This window comes from Callorhinus ursinus, unplaced genomic scaffold (genome assembly GCF_003265705.2).
Source record: "Callorhinus ursinus isolate GAN/ISIS: 27379988/994484 unplaced genomic scaffold, GSC_fseal_2.0 scaffold12, whole genome shotgun sequence".
In the NCBI taxonomy this organism is placed as follows: domain Eukaryota; kingdom Metazoa; phylum Chordata; class Mammalia; order Carnivora; family Otariidae; genus Callorhinus; species Callorhinus ursinus.
In genome coordinates this window covers 61,401,869-61,428,893 of record NW_027397074.1, presented here as the reverse complement: position 1 = coordinate 61,428,893, position 27,025 = coordinate 61,401,869, and the positions used below count along the sequence as shown (strand labels likewise).

The window sequence follows — 27,025 nt, the reverse complement described above, 5'->3', positions numbered from 1 at the left end:
AGTACTTAACTCAAAGAGAACTGGAATAACTCTTCTCTACATGAAGAAGGATTGTGTTGACTTGATCAAAATTTAGAATCTAAATGGTTTGTGTAATTATCCATTTCTAACATAAATCTTATTGCCACTAGGTATATGTGTACGTTGATAAGCTATAAGAAAAAATACATTTCTACCAAATATGGAACTGGCCTTCAAAGACAGAATGTGTCAAGGTACTTGGAAAGAGCTCAATTTAAGCCATATATGACTGCAAGGAAGAAATAAAAGGAGGTGACACTTTCATCACGGAAGATAATACGGACAATTTAGGGGAATCTCAGGTCTAGGAGATTATAGTGGGAAAGCAGGGTGATTATTCACAGAATCACACACTTTCAGATTTGGAAATGTCTATAGCTATAATCCAATATAGTTACCCATCCTCTCCTTACATAAATTATATAATATTCTTAACAAGGGGTTTGATGACTTCTGATTGAATACTTCTCATGACAAATAAACGAGAAAGGAGATTAAAAAAAAACAAAAAATCTGTAACTATATATATATATCCCACCTTAAACAATAGGGTTAAGCAAAAAATAACTAGGATGTAGAGTTTTGAGTTTTTACATTAGGATATGTTTACTTCTTTGCAGTATTAGTTGTGATATTGCTTCTTAGTGCTTCCCTAAATTTAAGTATTTGAGCCAAATAAAACAAAACAAAACTCATGATTAATATGAATGTAGTAATTAAATTGTGCTTCTAATGCAGTAACTTGAGGGAAGTTTTACTATGAAATGGCAATCCCCATACTACTGCTGCCAATGAAGGGAAGGAAAGAAGTAAATTAAAAAAGAAAAAGACACAGAAAAACCATGTCTTGCTATCAAGGTCGTTTATATGCCTTATATCTGGATTACTCCTTTTTTTTTTTTAAGGCTTAAAGTGTATTTTAGTAAGTTGATGCTGCATTACTGCTCTATTTCTCAGAAAAACTCCAAAGATATCAGGGACAAATCATACATGGTACATCAGTAAAAAAATGCACAGCATAACTACCTAAGACAGGCAAGGCTCAGAGCTACTGTCTGACCTTTAGCACACAGTAACCCTGTTCCCAAGATTGTACGAGGCCTATCAAGAAAATCTGTGAACAGCAACCTCATAGACACAAAAGGGCCGTTCCTGGGTTGTCCTTACCCGGGAAAAAAGTTGGAAGCAACTTAACACAAGATTTTTTTAAAGATACACTAAAATGAAAATCTCTAAGAGCAAATGTCTTCCTTAGGACATGAAGGGGTAATATACAGGATATAACAGAACCCTATGTATGTTGTCTGTGACATCTGTGGACATTTGCCTGAATTCCCACCTGTGAGTGAATGGAACAATGGGGCTAAGGTCATTGGCGGATGTTTGTTTTTGTGCTGTATGTGGCAGTGTCTCTGGGGTTGGAGGGTATAAGAATGAGAAAGCAAATACAACAGGATGGACAAAGAAAGGAATGATCAAAATAAATCATGGAACCACTACATCAAAAACTAATGACGTAATGTATAGTGATTAACATAACAATAAAAAATTAAAAAAAAATATTAATGGGGGCTCTAACTAGATCCATTTTGCCATAGTTCCTCCCCACCCCACACCTCTAGGCCCTCAACAATCACATGAAACTTCAGAAATGCACCACACAGGATCAGTTAGTTAAATGATATACCACACAGAACTGATTTGTTAAATATCGCCCCTCCCTTACCCTCAGCCTCCAGCAAACACACTCAGAGTAGTACAGGCAAGGAAGACCTAACTATTGGGAGAAATCCCTAACACTTTTCCAGGGCAGAATTCAGGCTAGTCCAAAAAGGGTCCTTCTTTTAAAAGGGTTTTGGGGAAACTAGACATTGAAATTTTTATTAGTATCGGAGACATTCGTTTGGAGCAAATTCAGCTCCAGGAACTGCATGGAGGAATGCAGGAGGGGTTCCACCAATTGCCCCAATTCCTTCCATTGCAGCAGCTTGGCCAAAGCATTCAGTTGTTGGTGGGATCGATCCCAAGGTTCCATCTGGCATCATGGTGACCGGTCCTGGAGGAGCTAGGGTACCAGTTGGTACTGGAGCAGGGGGCATGGAGCCTCTGTTGTTGATGCCCATAGCACCTTCCACAGCCACTGGCCCATCCCTATCTCCTGTTCTCTCACATCAGGGCATGTTCCCTTGAATCCTTCCTGCTGTCGCTGCCTCATTTCTCCCTGTTGCCACCACATCTCTTCCTCATGGAGCCTGCCCCCCTCCTCCTGCTTGAGCTCCAGTTGCTTTCGTTTTTGCCCTTCTTGGCTGTGCAGCTCTTCCATCCTCTGAAGTTCTTCTTGACGCCTCATCAAATCCTGTCTCATTAGCATGACGTGGTGCTCATGGCGAGCAGCCTCCATCTCCATCTCCAGCTTCTCACGAGCTTCTTGATGCTGTGGTCCACTTGGTCCTGCTGCTGCTTCTCCATCTCACTGAGTGCTTTCCAGCACGGGGCATACTCACACTCGGAGGAGCCAGGCTGTGCAGATCCGGGTGGCTGCTCTCCCTCCTTGTGAAACTGCTGGTTCTTTATCACCAGCTTCCCTGGAAGTCCCTCTTCATCATCCAACTGGTCCATGGGCTCCACAGTCACAGGCCAGGGCAATGTGGTTAACAGGAAGGAACCTTCACTGCACCTGTCCAGAGCTTTCCGAGCAGTTGGCTTCCCTGAGAATTCAGCAGTGCCTTTTCCTGAGGGCCTTACTCGATCATCCACGAGGACTACAGCCCTTTCCACCTGGCCAAAAAGGCTTCCTCCAGCAGTTCACTGGAATCACCAGGGAAGGTTTCAGACTGTCAGGGATGTACTATGGCAGGCACAGCGCACATGCAGCTGCCTTCCACGGAGCGACATGTTGTCCAGCTCTACTTTGGCCATCTGCCCTAGGGTTCGTGTTTCCAAGCGGATAAAACCAAAGCCCTTATCCTTATGAATGAGGACTTTGCCTGACATCCCATATTTCTCAAGTTGTTTCCTCGTCTCCTCCTCAGTGATGTCAGGAGGAAGATTGCCCACAAAGAGCCGGCTACATTGGGTGAAGTTCTTCTCTCCTAGTTTCCTAAAATTCTTCAGGTCAGTAGTCAAGCCTTTACTTTGGCTGCTGGCTTGTCCATTTGCAGGTATTGGTGGCGGTGGTGATGCTGGTGGTGATGCTGATGATGCTTCCTTGGAGTATGGTTTTGTTTCTCCAAGTTAAAGGTTTTATTGCATTTTTGTACCCTTCTATGACTGTTCTCTCCTCAGAGTAACAGCGACACTATACGTCCTCTTGGATTACTTCTTGAAACCCAATTCTACTCCCCCCAGCCTTGACCTCCTCAGTGGAGGAGGAGTGTGACCTGACAGGGACTTAGCACAGTCCACCTCTGGTGCTTGTCACATCCACCTTGGAAAATAGATTCCTAAACCAAGACATTATCCTACTCTGGGGGAAAGAGTCAGGATAAAGAGAGAAGCTAGTTTTTCTTTATTTACTGCAGCACAGATTAAGATCTTATGCCCAAACAACTTACATACTAGGAAGGCTCGTGATATTTTACTATGTTGGGTCCTGGGGGTGATGCAAATGAATTATTTCTACTGGTGACCCAAGTACCTGTGCGGATTTTAAGATGAAGTGAGATACATACTGTTTTGTCCCTATCAGAGGGCAAGTGATCCCAGTGGAATACCTTTACACGCTGGAATACGGAAAATGTGGTTTTATTGAGTGTCATTGAATGGCTGGTTTGCATGCTCTCAGAAGGTACTTTTTACTCCTGAAAATGCATCCTCCAAGTCAGGAACAATTACCACCTCTCTATAAGGATACATAAGTCACTACAGAAACATAGTTGACCTATGTTTCTTCAGAATGGTATCGATTCAAATACTTAAAATTTCTATTTTGATGCTTGAATATATTATTCTTTAGGCTAACCTGCCATGCTTTTTTACCTCTTTTGATGCTCATATGATATGAACACGCCCCCCATTTCTTCTTCTAAACTTAGTTAGGTTGATCCATGTTCTTTTTAAAGATCTATACATTGTAATAGAAACCAAAATAAAAGTCGCTTAAAAGGTTAAAAAATTTTTTATCTCAAGAACCTAGTTTTTCCCACCACTGCAGCAAAATTCTGATTATAACTCATTTACATAAACTAAAAATGATTATATTTACATGGCATTTTAAAATAAACATTTTTTTAAACTTACTCACAAGTAGTTAAGATCTGAAGTGCTAAAAGATGTTTTGGAAAGTATTTTGGAAAATGGCTCTCAGAGATTGTCTAGAGATGCATGAAGTGAAGTAGTAGTTTGGCAACAATAACTTATATTCATTAATGTAAATAGCTAATTCTACTGAATCCAGTATCATTATTACTATGGATAGAACTGGTTAGTTGAAATATCTGTGTTGATCAAAATAAATGAATAATTGTAATATAATCAGTTACATTTCAGGGAGTCAGAACTTACGTAATCTGTAGACTATATTTTGAAAAAAATAGTATTTAGGTGCTTCCCACAATTTTTTTTTCTTACCCTTCAAACTGTGCCATATGGCAAAGGTCCTAAAACGCTTTCTTGGAAACCGTTGGTTTCATTAAGATTTGGGTTGCTTTTCAACAATTGGGGTAGAATTTCTAAGAATCTGTCTATGTTTTATCATCCATTTCTTCTGGTGATTGACAGCAACCATCTGCAAGTGTAGAAAGAAACTAACCCTTCATGGGACCCAGCCAAGTAGTAAAGTCTCATTTGAATACAATTACATCAATTAATCTGTAGTTACAATCTCTTGTTTAGAAACAAATAATGTTTCCTTTATTTCTTGCAATAGACCAATGAAAAAGTCAAGGAAAAAATTATGAATCTCCTTTCCAGATAACTTAATCCTGCTGAGTGTCAATTGTCTTAACACATCAGAATTAACATACACAACTGGTTCAAACAGAATCAGATCCAGGTCTCCCTTCTTCCAGCCCCGTGCACTTCCAATGGACAGAGGATACTGTAGGGAATGCTAGTCATAAAGATTAATTCTAGAAGATACCAAAAACATTGAAGACTATTCACAGCAACTCTGGATGAGGGTATTGATTTATACAATTTAAGAGAGTATGTGAAGTAAAGTAATTTTGAATGTGTTAAATAAGCTCTTTATTATTTTGGCTAAATTTTTGTTTGCTTAGGTTCAAAAAGATTGTCTAGTTCCATTTTCACTTAATAAAATGATTTTATATGAACCTTTATATAAAAATTTCAACTACTTAGGCTCTAGAAACTAAACTAGGTCATTGATTAATCCCATTTTTTTTTTGTAAAAAGAAAGAGGAAGAGAAAATTTTAAGCAACCAAGTAACACTGAGCTTTTATAATTTGTTTCTCTTTTGTACAACTCTCCATGCGGTCATCTAGAGCAGGTTTCTGTCCCAAGTTTTATGAAAAGACTCCTTTAAAAGAAGCTCTAAACTGGGATGCCAGAGTATTAAACATTCAGTGAAGCATTTAAGAAAAGTACGGGATATAAAGACTTCAATAGCCATTCATTTATACTGGAAACACAACTTGATTAAATGAAAAGCTAACTGTATTTGGGTTTCTTACGTTTTAATAAAGAACTTTCCAACAAAGTCAGCCAGATTTACCTATTTTTTCTTACTTGACATAATTAGTACCCTCAACCCTGTTTCATAAATGTTATCATTGATTTATAAGCACAAACAAAATATATGTGCCTTATTGCTTAACATCTCTCATTTGACAATGCTAAATATAAGCTTTAATATGCCACAAAAGGAGCTGATCATTGGCTTCAAGTTAGGAGCATTTAAAAGATGATTCCACAAGTGGCTACTTGCATTTCTTTGGTATTTTAAGGAGTTAACTATTTTATTATTGTTTTAATTTGATGGAAGATAAAGAGCTGCTTCTGATGTTCACTTGCTTACTTTACATTCTACTGATACCACTGCTGTAGATGCTGGAGACAATCAGTAATATCAACTTAAATTCAATGGCACTGCAGGTTGCGGGGGGGGGGGGGCTGGTATTTAAAATGTTAAAAGCAACAGGAAGATCAGGTAAGATGAGCATACAGAAGGTCTCCACAACATCTCTGCTTCCAAAGAGGAGGTGATTAATGGGGTAAAAAAAAAAAAAATGAAAGAGCAGAAGGATGGGACACAAGTGAAATTTTAAAAGGAGAAACAAAAAAGGGGGGGCTATGGCTACAGAGAAAGGGGTACAATTAAGGTATTTTGCAATATTAGAACTGGGATGCCTAGCTGGCTCAGTCAGTAGAGCACGTGACTCTTGATCTTGGGGCTGTGAGTTATAGTCTCACCACACTGGGCACAGAGTTTACTTAAAAATAACAACTTAGGGGCACTTGGGTGGTGTAGTCAGTTGAATGTCCAACTCTTGGAACTTAGAATATTGCATTTAAATGTGCAGCCAAAGCATCAGGGTGACTTTCGAGAGTTCTTTGGATTCTTTCACTTCAGAAGAGCTACAAGATAATTTATTATGGTGGTATTTTTTCTTTTAACATGACAAATACTTATATGTTGTTTCAGAAGATAAATTATAAGTGTAGTTACTCTGTTATACTCATTGTTAATTTCTTCAGTTACTTGTCATGTTATGAAAGCTAAAACAAAGCAAAAACACTTCTCTGATTATTTCTGCTAATATGATAAATGCCAGCAAAATCCCTTTCCAATCCCTTCCCTAACTCCACACTTCTTTCTTCCTCTCTCTTAACTTCTTCCTTTCTTCCCTTCCTTTCCTTTCCCTCTCCTTCCTTCTTCTCTGTCTCTCCCTCCTTATCTCTTTCCCCCTTTCTTTCTTATGAAAAATACACCCAGGACGCTAGGCCAAGGAAAAAATAATTTTGAAAGCTACCAAAATTTAGAACCATTGAAAACAATATTTCTTAAAGGATAAAAAAGTAAAGGGACTTTACCTTGATCCTTTTTCATTATAAGTTACAATCATAAAAAGACAAAATTATAATTAAAATAATATTAATTTGCCTGAATGTTACTGTTTTTCTATTAATAAAAGTGAGGAAGTTCAATAAGACATATGATTAAAATTTAAATCTGGAAAAATGTTGTTTCCTTAAAGGTTTCATGCTCTTCTGGCTGTTAAACTCTAATAGTGTAAAAAACTAAAACAGGAAAATGACTCTGTTTGGAAATCTTAAAAAAAAAAATGATAAAGAACAAAAGTCATGCCACACAATTTTTGTTTTCTAAAAGGTTATTTTCAACCTAATTTTCTTGTTATTTTTCATCTTCAGATCAATTGAAACCTGTTTCATTCCTCAGTCCAATTGCAGTTACATTTGTATGTAGATTTTACATAGTTAACAACATTGATACTTTATAATCTATTTTTAAAATCCTTTCTGAGGTGTTGAAAGCATCCTGCTCCATTTAGAAACAGCAGCACAAAAATAATGAAATACCCAAATATCTACATATATTAATTTCTCTGCACCTGCATGATTGTTCTGTCATTTTTCACATTCTAAAATGGAACTCATCCATCACTTTGATATGAGTGTGGTTTCTTGTGCCTTTTGCTTATTTCACCAGCTTTGTGTTTGAGTTTGATAAAAAGAAAAAAGTCTATATTGAAAATAGTAATGTTAGCTAATGCTTACTGATTTTTTTTTTAACATGCTAGGCACTTTTCTATGTATTTAAAGACTCATCTATCCTTAAAACATCCTTCTAGAGTAGGTATTTTATGATCCTAATTTTACAGAGGAGGAAACTGACATTATAAAGGGTAAGCAACTTGCCCAAGTTTCCCATATCTAGTGAATGGGGAGCTGGGTTCCAAGCGAGCCTGTGTAGTTCTAGAGAGCGATCAATACACTGCCTCTATGGATCTTGTTTTATTTATAGCAAAACAAAAGGAAGCAACAAATGAAAAATACTTCTAAATGGTGAATATTAATGGAACATTCTACCTAACAATCTATAGATGTAAAATAAATTGTAGTATATGCTGCTTTTAAAGTCATGAATAAACAACGTGGGGCCGGACAAATTTGCAGCATAATCAGCAAGCATTTTCCACATTTTTCTAAAATCGGAAATTCATCAGACTCTCTAAAACTCCCAATTGTGTGGATAAAAGCAGGAAGAACTTCCTCCAGTGCCTACTCAGAATCAGTTATTTGACATCTAGAGAGGCCAGTTTAAGGACAGTTTAAAAGATTTTTATCAAATCACTGCAAATGCCAGAGCTCAGAATATAGTTCATTCATTGTCAAAAAGGACTTGAGAAAGCAGGAGTGCTAGATCAGAAAAGACAAAATGACCAGAAAAAGATATGTGTCCTCATTTTATTTGCCAAAAGTCCTCCATTTTCTATAGGGAAAAGCAAAAATGATCTCCTTTAAAATTCATTAAATTTTGTATTTTCACGAAAACAGCATCAGAATAAACTCTTGGGAGATGTAACTTAATTTTGAAATGGCAAGGAAAATTCATATTAAGGTTCTGAATCAGAAAATATGCATGGGTATAAATACATAATAAGTTAGTTATATTTTCATTATCTTGTAGTTTCATCTTACCACATGATATTATTTTATTTCCATGGCAGTAGATTACAGTAGCTGCCCATTAGCTAGGTTAAGGGGATTCATAACTGAATTAAGACAGGGCAAATAAGTAACCAATTGAACAATTTATAGTGAGATATTTTTATGGCATTTCCCAGATGACTTTAGTGAGATAAAAACATATGTTAAAAAGTACTGAAAGCTGAGTTTCACAAATATTAAATATATACTTACTGATATATCATCTATTAACTCACATAATTTGTATGATAAAGAACATACCACTAAAACAAATTTGAAGGTATATTTTTTATTTATTTTTATTTTTTTTTGAGAGAGAGCAGGGGAGTGAGGGGCAGAGGGAGAAGGAGAGAGAGAGAATCTTAAGCAGGCTCCAATCCCAGCACGGAGCCCAATGTGGGGCTCTATCTCACAAACCTGAGATCTTACCTGAGCTAAAATCAAGAGTTGGAGGCTAAACCGACTGAGCCATCCAGGTGCCCCTTGAATGTATATTTAGACTCCTAATACTTGAGGGAAAATAAAGGCTGTAATATGCCTATGCTTCTCATATATAAGTTTAAAAAAGTTATTTTCCTATTCTGAAGCTAAGAACTAAAATGTGAAAATCAAAGATAAGCAACCTCTGGATTAGAAATTTTCCTCAATTCTTGATAATATCTTCCTGTTTTTCTTTAGTGTTGAGATACATTTTACGTACTAATTCACTCACTTATTCATTAATTTATTATTTAAGATAAAATGTCTCCTCCTGAGGCCATAATTCAACATATCTGTCTATTCATAGCACAGACCTTAAGCATGCTTACACTGGAAACAGACAATCCTGGTTTGATTTCCAGTTTTACTATTCACCAGCTATATGGCTGTTGCCAAATTACTTCATAACCACCAAGTTCCTCACTTACAATGTTAGAATAATAACAGTATCTACCTGATAGGGTGGTTCTAAAAATTAAATAAGACAGAGAGCATAGCATAAAGTAAATATTCAATAAGTATTGCCAACTATTGAGTAAAAAGTTAATAATGAATTTGACTATCTAAGTACTTAGGAAGTCTTTTTATAACACCTCACAAGAGCTGTACTGTATTCTGTGTAACTAAGCAATAGAAAGTCCATCAAAAGAGACTGAACCATTGAAAGATGTCATCACGAAGACGAGTTGGGAATGCCATGATATTACATCATAAAATACAAATAAAATACAAGAGCTGTAGCAGGTGGAATAATTATAGGAAGTAACTGAGTGAAATTAAAATATATGTCTTGGTAGGTATGTGTTATAGATCTTAGTAGGTGCTCAGTGAGATGGAGGACAACACCAAATCTGTGGAATTAGTGACACAGTTGCTGTGGCATACTTTCAAACTCAACCAAAACAGAAAGGACTCAGTGGGAAGTTAATTATATTATGTAATAGATATTTTCACAAAGTTTTATACGTAACTCAATTAAAAATAAATTCCAAAAACTTGTAAATGATTTGGGACAGTGTGTTTTTTTAAAAGAGGTTATGTTTATAACTTTTTTTTTAAGATTTTATTTATTTATTTGAGAGAGAATGAGAGAGAGAGAGCATGAGAGGGAGGAGGGTCAGAGGGAGAAAGAGACCCCCGCTGAGCAGGGAGCCCGATGCGGGACTCGATCCCGGGACTCCAGGATCATGACCTGAGCCGAAGGCAGGTGCTTAACCAACTGAGCCACCCAGGCGCCCTGTTGATAACTTTCTAAAAGAAGTCACCTTGTATAGTGCAGGTGATTATCTCTGTACTTCTTTCAAAAATCTGAGTTTGCATGTTTTTCCATTCCTCCATGATGAAAACAGGGTTGAGTAAGCACAACAAAGGCTACAAAGGTGTTAAGCAGTATATTAAGTGCCTCACATTAGAATTTATTATTTCCTGTAACTTTATTAACTTATAAATTTCTTTAGCTGCTGCAATTGGGATCGATTCCAGCAAACAAAATTTTGTCTATAGTATTGTTTAAATCCTCCTATTTAGTTTTAGGAGAGTAACTCTTGATGCAGAGGAGAGGGAGATAGAATTCAAAACATTAACTAGGTTTAGAAGAAACATTTTAGATAAATGTGGAGATGAAAACATTTACAAACACCTTCTGAATTTAGTGATCATTAAGGTTTCTTCCTAGAGCTGTGTCTGAAAACTCATGTTGGAACATCTGCATCTTAAAGGTTTAATGTAGCTCTTGTGTAATAGTACCTGCAATCTCTAAAGGCCTTTTATGCTAATAGGTCACCATAAGTAACTATATGCAAATTCACACCCTTAATTCTAGAATATAAACTTCCAGAAATTCTTAGACTACATATTCTTTACCTTTCTCTTTTTGAGCCTAAACTTAAGTAATTTGGTGAGCCTTGTAGAATGCATATTTTATGGCAATGTGGAAGATTTACTATCAAACAAGAGTGACATTTTCACATCTGGAAAAAAAAATCCTTTTTTCTTCCTATTGTTGAACACAATTATCATTAAATATTTATTGATTAAGTATTTGATTTTTTCATCCTAGCTCCACCATCTCAGCTGGACATTAATATAGTAGGCCACACTTGTTTTGGTGAGCAGCATATACCTAACACACAGTTCAGAAACTGGCATTCATTCATTCATCAATGTTTATTGAAGGCCTATTACTGTGACGGCATAGTTGGTAGTACAAGGTATAATCAAGGCAGTCCATGTCACTGCTTTCTTGCAGTTTACATTCTTGCGGGCAAGAGAGAAAATAAACAAATAGACCCTCTATACATATTTGTAAAACATGTGAAAGAACGAATTGAATAAATACTGACCAAAAAATTAAATATTGAGTCTCTATTTTGGTATGATCTGATGATAATTCTGTACAATGTCCTCAAAGAGTTCTAATTCTCCAGTTTGGAGACCAAATAAAATATATCTCCCCTATAATAGTAGACTATCAATTATTTTTTAATTTTACTTCCATATCTATAAATATACATGGATGCCTATGCACATTTATGCATATTGTTGTAATTGAACAAGTTACTTTAAGAAGTAGATTAATGCAAATATTATATGTAATCACTTTTCCTTTCGAATTTTTTGGAGTTAAGTCAAAAATTTCCATTTTTTCTTTCTTTTTTGTTTTGTTTTTATTTTGGCCAGATGTCCATGATCAAAGCATAAAACAAATGTCATTTTTCTATTCTACTCTGTCATAAAGTAATGAAATATTTATCATTGAGCTATACTAAAAAGGTTACGTTCAATTTATCAGAGTGCTTTGCTCAGGCAGCTCAAAAGAAGAGTAGGGCCCGCCCATTAGCACTCAAGTGTTTTTGAGTCATCTTTCCCAATTAAGGGATTACACATTCAATTTATCAATTGACAGTCATATCTTTACTCAATATAAATATTTAAATTTATACACAAATGATAGTTCAATAATATATTAACTTAAGAAAGTAGAACGTGCCCAGAGATGCTTTCATTTGTAAGTTTTTATGTGAGCTCAACCACATGTTATTTATCAAACTTCTGTTTTTAGAGAAATCAATTTGTACAATTAAGGAAAACTTTGGAAACCTGGGTTGCTAATTTCACTGGTAATTGAACTATTATTCTCGTGCCTTCTTGTTGATGTCAGCTGGGAGTACTGGGATCCTTTATGACCAAAGGTCACCACACGTGGAAGCCCATGTCAACACTACTGCTTCGATGTTAATCTCCAAGACAACAGTGTTATTTTAAAATGGCCAATTCTACTTTGAAATATTAACAAGTTTTCTTCTGGGTTGTTATTTTAACCTATTCCTTAAAACCAAAACGCTAAGTGACCTTGTTTCAGAACTGTTTTATTTTGTATTATAAATCAGAAAATTACCTTTATAGTAAAGGATTACTTTTGGTAATATCTAGAATTTAGTTTTAAAATTTCAGTTTAATGACACTAGATAAAAAGCCATGTATTCACTGACAGAACACCAAAAAGGGAACAGATTATCTGTTACCACAAGACAAAGATATTCTATATCTTGCCAATAATGCTGACTTTTACCCAAGTGATAGAAAATATTAATAATGAACTAGCAAACAAAGAGAGGATGCCATCTTTCATTGTCACAGTGACCTAACACCCAGGTAACAGGCTATGAAAATTTTCTAAATGTTAGGTTATATCAGTGGCAAAACTAAAATATATATATTTCTTTCCTTAAATGTGAAGTATACATAATATCTTAAACTATGCAAGACTAAAATAATCTCAAGATAGAAAAATGTTACAATAACTAGAAATCATTTTGTTTGCTTTATGAACTGTTTCCTTTAAAATACTTTAAACTTGAACATATGACATACACGTCAACGCCGTGTAGCAGAAAGAAACAGACTAGGGAAGGGAGTTGGATTTTGCCCCTACCTCATGGGAGGCATTTAATTTCCCTGGGTCTCAGTTCCCTCATCTGCAAAGTAAGGAATCTGGAACAACTGAGTGTTGAATTTCCTTACATTTCCAAAATTTATAAGCCCATTAAATAAGGGTAGCTTATATTTGACATAAAATGTGATATGAACTAGACTATTATTTTTGATATTATTTTTAATTTTGACATAAAATGTGATATGAACTAAACTATTATTTTTGAGATTATTTTTAAATTTCCTTCCTCCTTTCTTTTCCTTTCCTTTCTTTTCCTCTCCTTCCTTTCCTTCCTTCCTTCTTGTAAACTTTACACTCAATGTGGGTCTTGAACTCAAGACCCCAAAATCAAGAGCTGCATGCTCTACCAACTGAGCCAGCCAGGTGCCACTATATCAATTTTTTTAAGTAAGTTTTTCACTGCAATGCTGATTTATTTCACCAGAAATTATATTTTCTTTACTTAGTAACAAAAATTAAAAAAGGCAAAATAGATGTTTTAGACTGTTTCTCCCACGGGTTTACAATAAAACATGAAGTTGGTTTTCAGAGAAGTAAAGATTCTTTGTCAAGTTATTATGTTGAAAAACATAAAAGAATGACCAAATAAATAATATAGGGACAATTAATCTGAGCTATCAACCTTGACCATGAACTTCTTCCTCCCAATTCTAGTTCCCTTTCCAGTAAATTGTTACTTTGCAGATATTCCAGATGTTTTATGATAGCTTCTCTTTAGGACCTTATAGAGACTTCATGTAATGGATTAGGTTCCAAAACCTTTATACTGCGGATTAAATCATTCCATCAGTCTTATTTTTTTTCTGTTTTATTATCCAAATTGCCTTTTTTCCACTTCTTAATCACTTACCCTATACGTGTAGCTTCTGTCAGTTCAACAGATATTCTTAAAATGTTTCTTGTACTCATTTGTTCAAAATCAATTTGTCATTTATAGTGCTGAAAAAATATATATCACAAAAAGCATATATGGCATGCCAAAAATGAAAACATAAAACTTCACAACTGTTGGTGCTGCTTGACAAATATTTGTTTTGTGCTTTGCTTCATTTTAATTTTAATAATTAATTTTTAGATAAGCAGTGTGTACTTTATTAATTCTAGTATATTTTCCATTTTTAAAACATACATTTCAGTGACCATATCTACTTTTACCTTATCTTACACATTATTTAACATGCTACCAGTAATTACCTTTCAATCACACTGAAAATAATGAAAGACAAACAAACAAACATGGTTGTTAAAATGGCAGTACTGACTTGTGGAGATAAAAATTACTCTAATCTCCCCATTCCTCTTCAGCTAACATCCTGGTCTCAATACTTAATACTCAGTAATCATCTTCCATTGACACAGATAGGTACTAACCTGACCCAATTCAGTACACTTTCTATAAAAGTTCTGTATCTGTACCAAACACCCTGTATGCCTCCCTACAAAACATACATATTCAACGTGCATTTTTTTAGAAATCACACATAAACACGTGCACACACACAACACACACACATGAATAGAGTTTAATAACTCCATTTAGCACTAAAATAACTATGTGCTAACATGTTCAGCATCTCCGCTCTTCAGTCCATCCTTTTTTTTTTTTAAGACTTTATTTCAGAGAGACAGAGTGTGTGTGTACGAGAGAGGGTGCATGAGCAGGGGGAGGGGCAGAGGCAGAAGCAGACTCCCCCTGAGTAGGGAGCCCTATGCCATGCAGGGCTTGACTCCATGTGGGGCTCGATCCCAGGAACCCGGGATCATGACCTGAGCCGAAGGCCGATGCTTAACTGACTGAGCCTCCCAGGGGCCCCGTCCATCCTGTCTTATATGAAAAGTGGCACCCTTTAAAATCATGTACCCATATCATTCTCCTGATTAAAATAATTGGCATCTCTCAGTGTCTAACAAATAAACAAACAAAATCCAAAAAAACCCTTAAATTTCTTGCTAAGCCACAACAAACCTTTCACCATCTGACATAGCCTACCTTTCTCAGCCTACATGACTTCCTTCCACATGTGCTGCTCTCTGGCTGCCCGAACCAGCTACTGCCTCCTATATACTTATTTAAAGCCTATGACTCTTTAAACTTATTCTCTCTACTTGTATTATCATTACCCACTTTTTATGGGCATTTTTAAGCAATTTCCTGCTCATATTTTCTCAGTACCATAAATGTCACCTCTTCTGAGTTTCTGTAATGCACTTAAGGCATATTTTATGTATCTCAACATCTCCTGAATGTTATATTTTGGGTACTCAATAAATGCTTATTGTGTAAATGATTAATAATGATAGGGATCAATGAGAACAGAAAGACATCCTAAATTTGGTTTCTTATTTCAAAGACTTAATAAGGAAGTATGGAAGAGCAAGTGTGTTGGACATAACTAGAACATTAGACAGCATACGTGAAGGGACTAGAAAGGAAAGTAAAAAAACATGGGAAAAAAAAGCATGGATGTGCATCTCTGCTAGGCACAAAGCAATGTACCTTCACATATGGAATCTCCATTTCTGAGATACTTTTTAATTTAAAGTGTAAACACATTATTATAGTTTTAATAACAGAATACAAACAACAAACAACATTTAAATATAAAATATGGAGGACAATAAAATGTTCAATAAACAAGGCTTATTAATATCACAAAAATAAAGACCTTAGACAAATTATGTTTAAAATCATTAATTTTTCTAACAAATATTCTAATGATGTACACAGGAAATCCATAGGTAGAAACACAACTATGTAATAATTACCTACTTGTTTGTCTTAATATTGCATAAATGTAAATTAAATAATAAACTACTATTTTTGAATGCAGTCAATCTGCGCTTACCACACAATACTCTGTTAGTTTACTTCTAAAGTATTCCCTGCTAAATTAAAATAGTGGAAGGCTGGACTGTGGTCTTTAATGATGCATTCATGTGCCTACCTAGCAAAATCTACAAATATCTGTTGAATGAATTTATTAATGAACACATGAATATGTGAATGGAAAGGATAGCACTGAAAGCTAGGAAGGTATCATGGACTGAGTACTCTCAAACAATGCATTTTGGACACGGATTCCAAGCATAGCCACATAGGCACACTGAAGAATCCTACATTCAGTCATAAAGTACTTTGTTGTAGGTTCCAAACATCTCTACAGATACTTTAGCCTTAATATATTCAAAAATGAACTCCTCTTCTTCAACAAAACTACTGTTCTTGCATTCTTTGTCTCGTCCTACTCTGAATCTATCAACCAGGTTAGAGAGAGCGATCACCCTCCTCCCACCAACTCGCATTTTCTGTCAGTCACTCTATCCCTTCACTTCTATTTTCTAAAAGTGGTGTCTTTCTCCTTTACTACATCTTCCTTCTCATTTTCTTCCTTTTAAGCCATTACAATAGACTCTTAATTGGCTTTTCTGCTTTCAATTTCAAACCACTTCAATTTTTCAAAGCACAGCCACATTGTTACTTCTTGATTTGAAATTCTTTAGCCAGTCCCTGTCTTTGACAGGATAAAGTATAAGTCCTTTTGTAGAACAAGAGGTATTTCCCTAATTTGCTGCCCATGTGGCTTTGCGCTGGTTGCATGATAGATAAGCTTCGCACACACACACGGAACCACGAAGACATACCAAATTCTCATATTTACAGGTTTTGCATCTGTTAGTCCTTGGATACTCTCCAATCTTGAACACTGGGCAGTGCCATATTCATTCTATCAGACCATACTAAAGTGACCTTTCTTTTGTGAATGTTTCCTTAATTCCCCCCTGCAGATATGATCACTCTTTCCTTTGTAACACCCCTGTAACACTATGTAATTCATTATTACACTTCTTACTGTTAGATGTCAGTCACCTACTCAAGTTGTGTCTATCTCTAGTTCCTGGAACATATTCAATTCTAAAATTACTCATTGTTTATTATCATTTAAGTGGTACCAACTGACAAAGGAGCTCAAAGTAGGACAGAATCACTCAGACAGACTGATTGACTCAAGGATTTTTAATTTCAGTATATTTCTTGTTAATTTAAAACGGGATTTTCTTACTTCTGTATTTGCATAACCTAAACTAACACATGTACTTTAATATTTAATGCTGTGATTTATAAGAAAAATGTATATTTGGTCACTGAGATGACCAAAATATATTTCTCATATATATTTGGTCTTTGTCCATGGTTCCTGGCTCACCACTCCCCAAAACCCTAGGAATTACCTAAGTGTTGAGAATAATAAAGTTATTTTTTGCTATGTTAATGAGGTGACTTTTGGAAAGCAACCAAGGATTGAGCCTGGTTGCAAGGAGAATTGACCATGTGATTAGAGGATTGAAACATTCAATTCCACCCCACTCCCCACCCTTGACCTCCAGGGAGGGGAGAGGGGCTGGAGATTGAGTTCAACCACCAGTGGGGCAATGATTTAGTAAATCATTCCTTTATATTGAAGCCTTCATAAAACAAAACAAAAAACAAAACAAAACAAAACAAAAGGAACGGGCTCAGAGAGCTTCTGGGTTGGTGAACACATGGAGATATGGGGGGGAGTGGCATGCCTGGAGAGGGCATGGCTGTCCTGTGTCCTTTCCACAGACCTCACCCTATGCATTTCTTCCACCTCTCTGTTCATGAGTTGTATACTTTTATAATAAACCAATGATCTAGTAAGTAAAATGTTTCTCTAAGTTCTGTGAGCCTCTCTAGCAAGTCAGCCAAACCTAAGAGGCGATCATGGAAACCTCTGATTTCTAGCCAGTCAGTCAGAATTGCAGGTGACAACCTAAGCCTGAAACTGACATCTAAAGTGGCAGGGGTGAGGGGGGTTGTGGTGGAGGGTGCAGGTGGTGAGTCCTTAACCTGTGGACAGTGTCAAAATCCAGTTGACTTGTAGGACACCTAGTTGGTCTGGGGCATTTCTTGTTGTATGTGTGGCGAAATCCCCCCTCTCCACACTTTGGTGTTGGTGGGTGACAGGACCTTTTAAATGCTAACCAACTAATATCTGTATGCTAAGAAAATATTTCTGGCTTAAAACATAGTATGATATAATTAGCATATTTAGATAGAAACATGAAGTGTAATATTGATTATATGACTTCCACTCCATTAAATGGAGAGCAAAAATGTTTCTATAGTAAGACTTCACAGAATAGAGATATAATTATATTAAATCTTATCTCTAGTTTCTTGAAATATGTAAAATATTGACTTGACAATATAATTATCAAAAGGATATTTTTAAATGATTCCAAAATGATTTGGACACAATTTTTCCTTCTCAATATCTTAATGCAGGAGGAGATATAAAAACATGGCACATTTTAGGTGAATTAACTATAGTACTATTTATTGTGACCTACCATTAGAAGTGAGAAAGAATTTGCTTCTATATTCCATTTTCCTTCTATTTCATAGCTAATATTTTGATAAGCTTATCTACCTTATGAAGAAATTTAAAAGCCCAGAATGTATGCCTGATGTTAATAAGAAAGTCTATTGTAATATATGAAATATATGGAATAGAACAGGGAAGTTTTGTGTCCTATTTTTGGCTTAGATTTTTGTTTAAGAAAAGTGTAATTTGGTACAGTGTATTACTATTTCTACAATTTATCCTTTAAAAATAAAAATAGCTCTAGAGCTACTCCCTTGTTACTTCATGGCAATTTTGGAGGAATGCCTGAAGTTATATTTAGAGCCCTGTAAGAAATAAGGGGAAAAAAACGAATAGCAAACTTAGGGTTCATTCAGGAAGAAAGGTATTAGAATCTTCTCTAATAATGAAGCTAATGGAAGGGAACCACAGCTCAGAAAATATAAGGCTAAATGATCTAATGCTTCCATGCAGTAATGCTATAGGAAGGAGAGGGTGAAAAATAGTAGGTGAAAGGCAAACTATGCTAATCTTTTGAACACTGATGATAACAATAGCATAAAATTGTCTTAAATTACAGGTGAATAATTTAACATGCAAATAATATTTACAAAATTTGAAATCAACCCTATGCTGACATAGGGTTAGTCTGCTTAATTTCTAGATTGCTATGAGATATATTAATGATTCTCTGTTGCTTTGTTTATAAACGTTTATGGTATTGTCTCAAAGAGCAATACAAATTTGTTGAAAGCCATCTTTTGAATCTGGTATGCTAGCATTCTCATGAATTGTATTTGTTTAGACTGACAAAACATGTTTCCTTGTTCTTCATGACATGAGGCCTAGAAGAGAGTCTTCAAGTCTTCAAAAATGTTGCATATGCCACTGAAGGAAGAACTTTCTCATGAGCTTTTGTTTGGTTCCCAAACTATGGATTTAGATCACCAGGGAGTTATTTCAAGGGATTTCCAAAGCTGTATGAGTTGAGTAAGCATTACCATTAGAGCAAACAGATATGTTGCATACACAAGTAAGAGTTGTGCTGATGCTATAATTGAATGTAGAGTATTTATAAAAGTATTAATTAATTCAGCACATGTTTCTGTCATTATGAATAACCTTAATCAACAGAGAATTCATCTTTCATATGGAATCAGCAAAAGTGATTGATACTATTTCTGAAAAAGAAGAGGACTATGATCTAGATGTAACAATAAGATCAGATTTTACATTTAATCATTCCTTGACTTACCTTCCTATGGCATCACTGTGTAATTTGAACAGTTACACTTTCCTATCTTTAGGCAACGCAACACACACTCTGAGCTCCTAGGTTCCCTTGTTTTAATTGTGTTTTTTCTTGTATGTTCTAATTCGAGTACTGATGCTAATTTTAGAGGTGAGAACTTAAATCATTCGTATTTTCTAGGTCTCAACAATAAAGTAGGAAAATTGGACCAAGACTTTCTCTAAAGTTCCTTCCAAATATAACGTCCCATAACTCTCTTACACCTTAGAGTACACAGTGGCAAATACACAGCAGGTGCTTAATGAATGCTTGTTTAATTAATATGGCATAGCTTTTACTACTTTATACATCTAGGCTGACTGCAGGAATATTGTGTTTCTTAAGGTTTTCCACAAAACTAATGGTTGGAACATCTCAGAACTCTCTGCAACTGATTGATTTGAAATCATTGGGCTTATATTCTTCCCATAAAACTGCAGGTTTTTACAGTTTTATAGACAATAATGAGTATACTTAATTACATATGCACAGTAGCAGTAATCTCCAAAGACAATTTAATTTCTGAAGCCATGTATTGTAATCTCAGCCAAATCACAGATTCACACAAATCAAACTGGGATGAAGTTTAAGAATGAAAGCCAATCTGTCTCACTAAACCTTTCTTTAAATCTTTGGTAACTTGTAACTTGTAACTCATATTAGGACCAACATGGGTATTTTTAATTAGAGTGAGATGTTCTCAGTAAAAGATGCATAATTCACACTATGCTCAGCTGAATTCAGAAAGCACAGCATAGCTTTTTGGGAGAAGAAAGTAATTATAAGAAAGGACACAAACTTGCTAAGTGTTAGGTATGATACATATACATTGTAGTTGAAATATCTTAAAAGCTAATGAAATATTAATATATAATTATCTAATTTAAAGTTAATGTATCATTTAGGGGACTTGATGCCATGTTTTGATGGTTTTATTTTTCTGAGAACATTTGCCATCCAGCATAAAACAGATTGATATAAAGTATTCCTAGTAGTTTCTTAAAGAAGTTTGAGATACATTTCTGTTCAATAAAGCATTGAATATATGAATGACATATTACATAATATGTCAAAATTACCTACAATTACTATGTCATAATCTGAGTTTAAAAATCCTGAACACCAAGTACAATAATTCAGTCCAATAAAAAATTACATACCATTTCTTTGTCAAATGAAAAGCTTTACCTTTAGGCTTTTTTTTTTTTTTTTTTTTTTTGTAGGAACACAACATGAGAGCTCCCATCTTAACAAAATTTTACATTGTTAACCTTAGGCACTACGTTGTAAAGCTGATCTCTAGAAATTACTTTTCTTGTATCACGGAAACTTTACCGTCTTAATGTTTGGTTTGTAACCACAGTAAGTAGCCAATATGTCAAATGATTTAAAAATATCCTGTTGAATATAACTCTAAAAGTTATATTAATGACTTGGCTGTAGCTTAATAAGCCCATTGGAAGAAAAAGAAAATCTTTGCTCCAAACGTCAATATGTAGAAACAGGAGGAACTCCATACAAGTGCAATGTTGAAAGCTTCAAAAGTCTAGGAGAAATAAGTTATTTCAAAAATGAGTTTTGATTTAAACGTAAGCTCGAGGTAGTTATGAAAAACATTAGGGGAAATTGGAAAGACCTTGTTAAAATAATTGAGCTTACAGAAGCAGTGATAAGAATGCAAATCTGAAAATTGCCTCTGCATCACATAGCTAGCTAAATAATCCTAAAAGAGGAATCATTTTTCTTTCTCTCAAAGCAAAATTGGAATTTTAATAGGTGCAAAGAAAAGTGGTATGGAAACTAGAAGCACCTGGATTTCCATCCCTTGTGAGACACATTAAGGCAGATGAAAAAAAAATATGGTTTTATCTTTTAAATTTCTCAAACTGGAGATACTTTTAGTTTACTTCAATAATGTATTATGACTTTACAACTATGGATATATTTAAATTTTTGGAATACACAAATAATATTTCTAACATGTCCCCCCTGGAATTAGATAAACTGATTGTTGATATTATTTATGCATATTTTAAAAATTCTTTCCTTCTTTGTGATTCAAGATGTGCCTACTCCTTTCAGATGTCTGGAATTTTGATACACCTACAAAAACTCCACTTTGGCAATGTTACCTAATGATTTAATCATATTCAATTTTCATCAATTGCATTGGGTAAATTTCTTAGGGTGATCCTGACCAATTGATAGGACAGCCTGATTCACCAACTATAACTGTGGCAGCAATGGAAGAAGTGACACAAAAATATCAGTAAGGCTGTGTATTATCTGCTAGGTTTCTTTGCATTTAAGAAAGCTAATATAGCATTATTGTTCATAGAAGCTAGGTGAAAGTGCTTAAGAAAAATAAACCAGAGAGTAGTTGATTAGAAAAATTGGATAGGTTCATGTCATTAAGCACACATGTATCATGCATGAAGAAGTAAAAGACTACTAGCCTGAGAGGATTCAAGTAGGGGTCGGTCAAAATTCTGGACAGTTCTAGTGGTCTGCCCCATTTCCTGTGATGAACCTGCTCAGAACTGGGTGAGTGCCACACCTTCTTTTCTGATCAATACTTTGTTAGGAAGTCTTCCTGCTGCTGAGATCTGTTCACACCCTAATGCACTTTCTTGACTCTTTACCAAGTAGTCTGATGACTCCTCTAGTTACTTTCTTCAGCCCATTACTATTGATTTGGCAGTCCTAAATCTTACTAATTTTCCAGGTCTTGTTGAACCCATCCTAATTCGCAATATGTTGAGGAAAGCTGTCAAAATCCACGCTAAATATGGTAAAATCCCAACATTTGCTAAGCTGTCATCCCTCCAGAATTCTACTGACTAGCAAACACTACTGCTAGAGTTCCCCTAGGGGAAAACACACACACCCACAGACCTCTCCACCCCCCACACCTATATAAAATTTTTAAGCATGATGTTAATTCACATAGTTCATTTTCTCCAACTATGAGCGATCAAAAGTTCATCTTTGCTATGCTCACTTCTCAGTAATGAATTGCTAGGTAGTTCTGTCCAAATAGTAAAGTAACAATGTCTTGAGCTCTGTCTCACTTTTTGCAATACCATTGAAACTACTTCTTATAACATCAAAAGCCAAAAATAGATCAAAATTGTTGCCACTGTAACGAAGTACAATGATGTAGCATCAAGAGAAAGTAAAATTATCTTGTGTTTCATTTATAAAACTGTAGTTGTCCTGATGACTTCTCTTTCTTCTAGTGGTTTGGTTTTTACTTTTAGGGAAAGGAGTTTTATCTAAGAATATGTATCAACATTATCTATCACCATATTCGTTTTTCTGAGATATGAAAGCCCAAACAAAGGTATCTAAGGTACAATTCTGAAAATCTTTTTCTCCCAATTAATTAGGGAGAGAGTATCATGAAATTCATGGATCACAGGGATCCCAATAAAATGAGGTTATTTTAACTATAACTCTTCACCAATATTTGCTATTTCTCAGTCAGCTACAAATTAGAATAGGCTATTGGTGGTTATAAATGCCACTGAAAAACTTAAATAAGATGTAATAATTCCTAGAGAGTCTGAAGAGTAAAAAATTAGTTTTGATTGATAAATCCATTTGTTTTCCAGTTGCATACTACATCACATAGATTATAAACCTATTGCTATACCTCCCAAATTGTGGGGTGTTACACAGTTCACATGTTACTTATGGTAATAAAACCTAAGAATTATTATCTTGAAAGAAAGTTGAGGTTTTATTCATTCATTCATTGAATAACTATTGAAATATAATTTTTAGTCATTCACTGATGAGATCATTTAACTTGGAAATTTACCCAAAATATTTTAGTTTAAATTTGTCTTTTACCTAAAATACCTAACAAGGCAGCAGTTATCTAATTTTTAAGGTGAATATAGGTATAATTTTAAATTTTACTTAATAATATACCTAACAAGGTAATTTACATGAACACATAAGGGAAAAGGGGAATTATAAATATTATGCTAAATATAGTCACTGCCATTTAAAATATTAAAATTATATCTTATTATTGGATCTTCACGACTAGAAATACTTCTTCTAGAGTTAAATACAATATGTGTAAAAAATATATAACACATATACAAAAGCCACTGGTTCAATATAAACTAAACATCTATGAGATGCCAAAGGCCCATGGTTTATTGCATACATTTTCCTTTAATTTAAAGATCCGTGCACTCTAAAATGTATACCATCCTTGGATTTTAGTTACCTGCTTACTCCCAAGTTGAAGCTAATCACTAAGTCACTAACACTTAAAATTATTAAGTATTAGGAAAGAAAAAGAAACAAAAAACAGTGCTCACAGAAAAACCACAAGGCATTTGATGTACTGCATGACTTTCCTTACATTTGCAACAGAGGTTTAGGACCATGAAATTTTCAACATGGGGATCTTAGGGAACATTATCAGAACCAGAGTGACTCTTACATTGTGAAGGCTTCAGGGACTATTCCGTAAGAGTAGCACCAGGATGACAAATATTTAATTGACATGAAATATGTGATGTTCTACGTCTAGAAAAGGAATTGATGCTGAGATTCATTAGAGGAGGAGACAATTTCAGGTCTATCATTCTGCTTCTGAGTCTTCCACTTCATTGCAGAAAACTCAAGTACCACAGGTTTCCAGTGTTTCTGGTTTTGTTGTATCACCCTAAAGTAACCTGGAAAGGCTGAAATTCCTAGAGACTCTGAGCAGCATCTGATACTATATGTCAATAGGACTTTTCAGATTAAAGTATGATCAGTGTTAACTCAAACACTGTTTCCTATGAATGCAACAATTTATACAGAACATTCTGGGTCTGCTCAAATGATTCTGTGAGTGGAATCAAGCTTATGTGTGGTGGTCGTGGGGATGACAGGAAGCAGCAGAAGGCCTAATGAAATGCTGAGCAACATTCAATTCTTTCAAGCTTGCCTCGATCTGAAATAGATCATATTAATAGATGCTCTTCTTTCCCCTTCACAAAGCAATTTACTTTGGACTAAGCTTTAATCATTTGGTAAATTGATAATTTACTTCAATATATCTTTCAGTAATTGTACTTTTCATATTCTCCACAGATTATGTGTATTTGTACATGTGTATTTGTGTGTGTATGTGTGTGTGTGTGTGTGTGTGTGTGTTCCATTAAAAGTCTCAGTGGTGATAATTTTCTTCAGCAAAGAAAAAGCTCTATGACTTAATCTTCCAATGTAGCTAATGGGCAGATGCAATTTTAACACAGTCGACATTTTATAATATTTCATTATTTTGTATATTTAATGTAGATTTCCTGCTTGTATTCTATGTAAAGATTATTATGAATTTCAAGTCATGTAACATATATCTTGGTGATTGGCTATAATTATGTACTGGTTTGCATTGTAATATATACAGGCAACAAATTTGTAAATATTCACACATTCTTTATGTTGTTTATAGGTACATTGCTTATGCCAGCCCTGACACATATTAGTTGGATGAATGACCAGTCAAGCCTCTAAAGTCTGTTTCCCTATGCATAAAATGGGATTTCTAATTTCTTCTTTATGGTACTGAGGGATAATCAGAATAAAACATATGAAATGCCAAAGAATTAGTAAGTACTAATTTGATGTATGCATTTATCCCTCCATATTGCCTATAAATTATCCATTTTACTAATGGGCCTCTTAAACCAAGAGTTAGAGAAAAAGAAGTCCATATGGTCTTTCTCTTGTTTGACCTTAAACAATCAAATAACAAAACAAATGCATTTGGAAAATAAATACATGTATGTCCCACATTATCCACAATCTGCTTTCACAAAAGTAATTTTAAAAAATAAGAAGTTCACTCAATCTGAATAGTTCTCTTCCCACCTGCATTTTTTTTAACCCTAGTATAGGGGTCTTTTTGAAGTGAGCAAAAGATCAGACTGCACTTTTTTGTATTTATACAGAAGATATAGAAGCGTCCTAATGGAGGCTGAAAATAGAGGTTTAAATTCCCAGAGTTACTTTCTTTTTCAGCTTCCTGGACAGGGATGTGTAAACTGTTGGCTTATGCCTTACAGTATAATATCAGAGGATTCTAAAAATATTGCATGTTTCCAAAGAAGGACACTGCTTTTTCAATTTACAAAAAATTCCCTGTAGACCCCTTGCACAGAGTTTCTAAAAAAACAACAAAGCTTAGGCATTCCACCAGCAAGGGCAGACCTAGAAGCAATTTGGGAGCCACCAACAAGGCATGCGATGGCATTTAACAAAGATCCCACTGTCACCACCTCAAGAAGTCTTCCTATCTTTGCCATCCACATCTTGTAATTACTACTGAAAGGAAAAACAGAAGGGACAGAAAATGTGGTTTCAGTTAAACCAACTAGAGCTATGCTTTCTATATTTAATATGATTATAATGTACTTTTAAACTTTTAGTAATATCATTTCTTTTCACAAGAGAACATTTAACAACAAATGCTTTCCATTCCCCCAAGTCCTCACCTTCATAATGAAACAAGCTGCCCACCATCTATTTAATTTTCATGTATAAATTTATACATATATACAACAGAAATACTGTATCTGTTAGGATAATAGCATGAACAACTGTCTTTTTCAGTGCATTTGCTTAAGATAATTTTCCTAGTTAGAAGTAATAGAAACTAAATTTCTATCCCACAAGCATCTCTATGTATCCTTCAATCCAACCTTCTGCTGAACCAGACAAAGAATATGCCTAGTGAAATTTTCATGAGATCACAAAGAAAAGTGGAAGTATATAAGTAAGCAGACAGTTTTTGGCCATATGGGTGCAGAACTGGTTAATAAAGCTCCAAATGGATCAACAAACTATCATAAATAAATTTCCTTTTTCAATTTTTGGCCAAGGAAAGGCCCTCAGAATGTCTTTAAACCCTGTGTCACATTAGGTGCTTCTAGACCAGGTATACTGTCAGAGCTGAAAGCCTAAGATCTGTGAAAAATGTTGGGAAGGATCTAATCATACTTGAAAAAAAATAAAAGAACTCCTTTCTGATCCTCCTAAAATAATTAGTGAGACTCATTCATCTACCCATCTATCCATTCATACATCCATTTCCTTAACTTTATTCTGTGGTTATTATCCTTACTATTATCAATTTCTATTCATTTTATTTTCTATAATTCCAACAATCATAATGCTTCTTCATGCTCATCCATTAAAAATTACGCAAGAACTATCACTGAATGAGTTAGGCAGGGAACAACACCGGGAGA

The 27,025-nt window shown here is 34.9% G+C and overlaps 1 protein-coding gene and 1 pseudogene across 1 annotated transcript in view; both read right to left on the bottom strand.

Moving 5' to 3' along the window:
• Positions 1–27,025, bottom strand: part of KCND2 (potassium voltage-gated channel subfamily D member 2) — a 489,380-nt gene that overhangs the window by 420,237 nt on the left and 42,118 nt on the right. The window lies entirely within an intron of this gene.
• On the bottom strand, positions 1,905–16,391 carry LOC112825149 (non-POU domain-containing octamer-binding protein pseudogene; annotated as a pseudogene).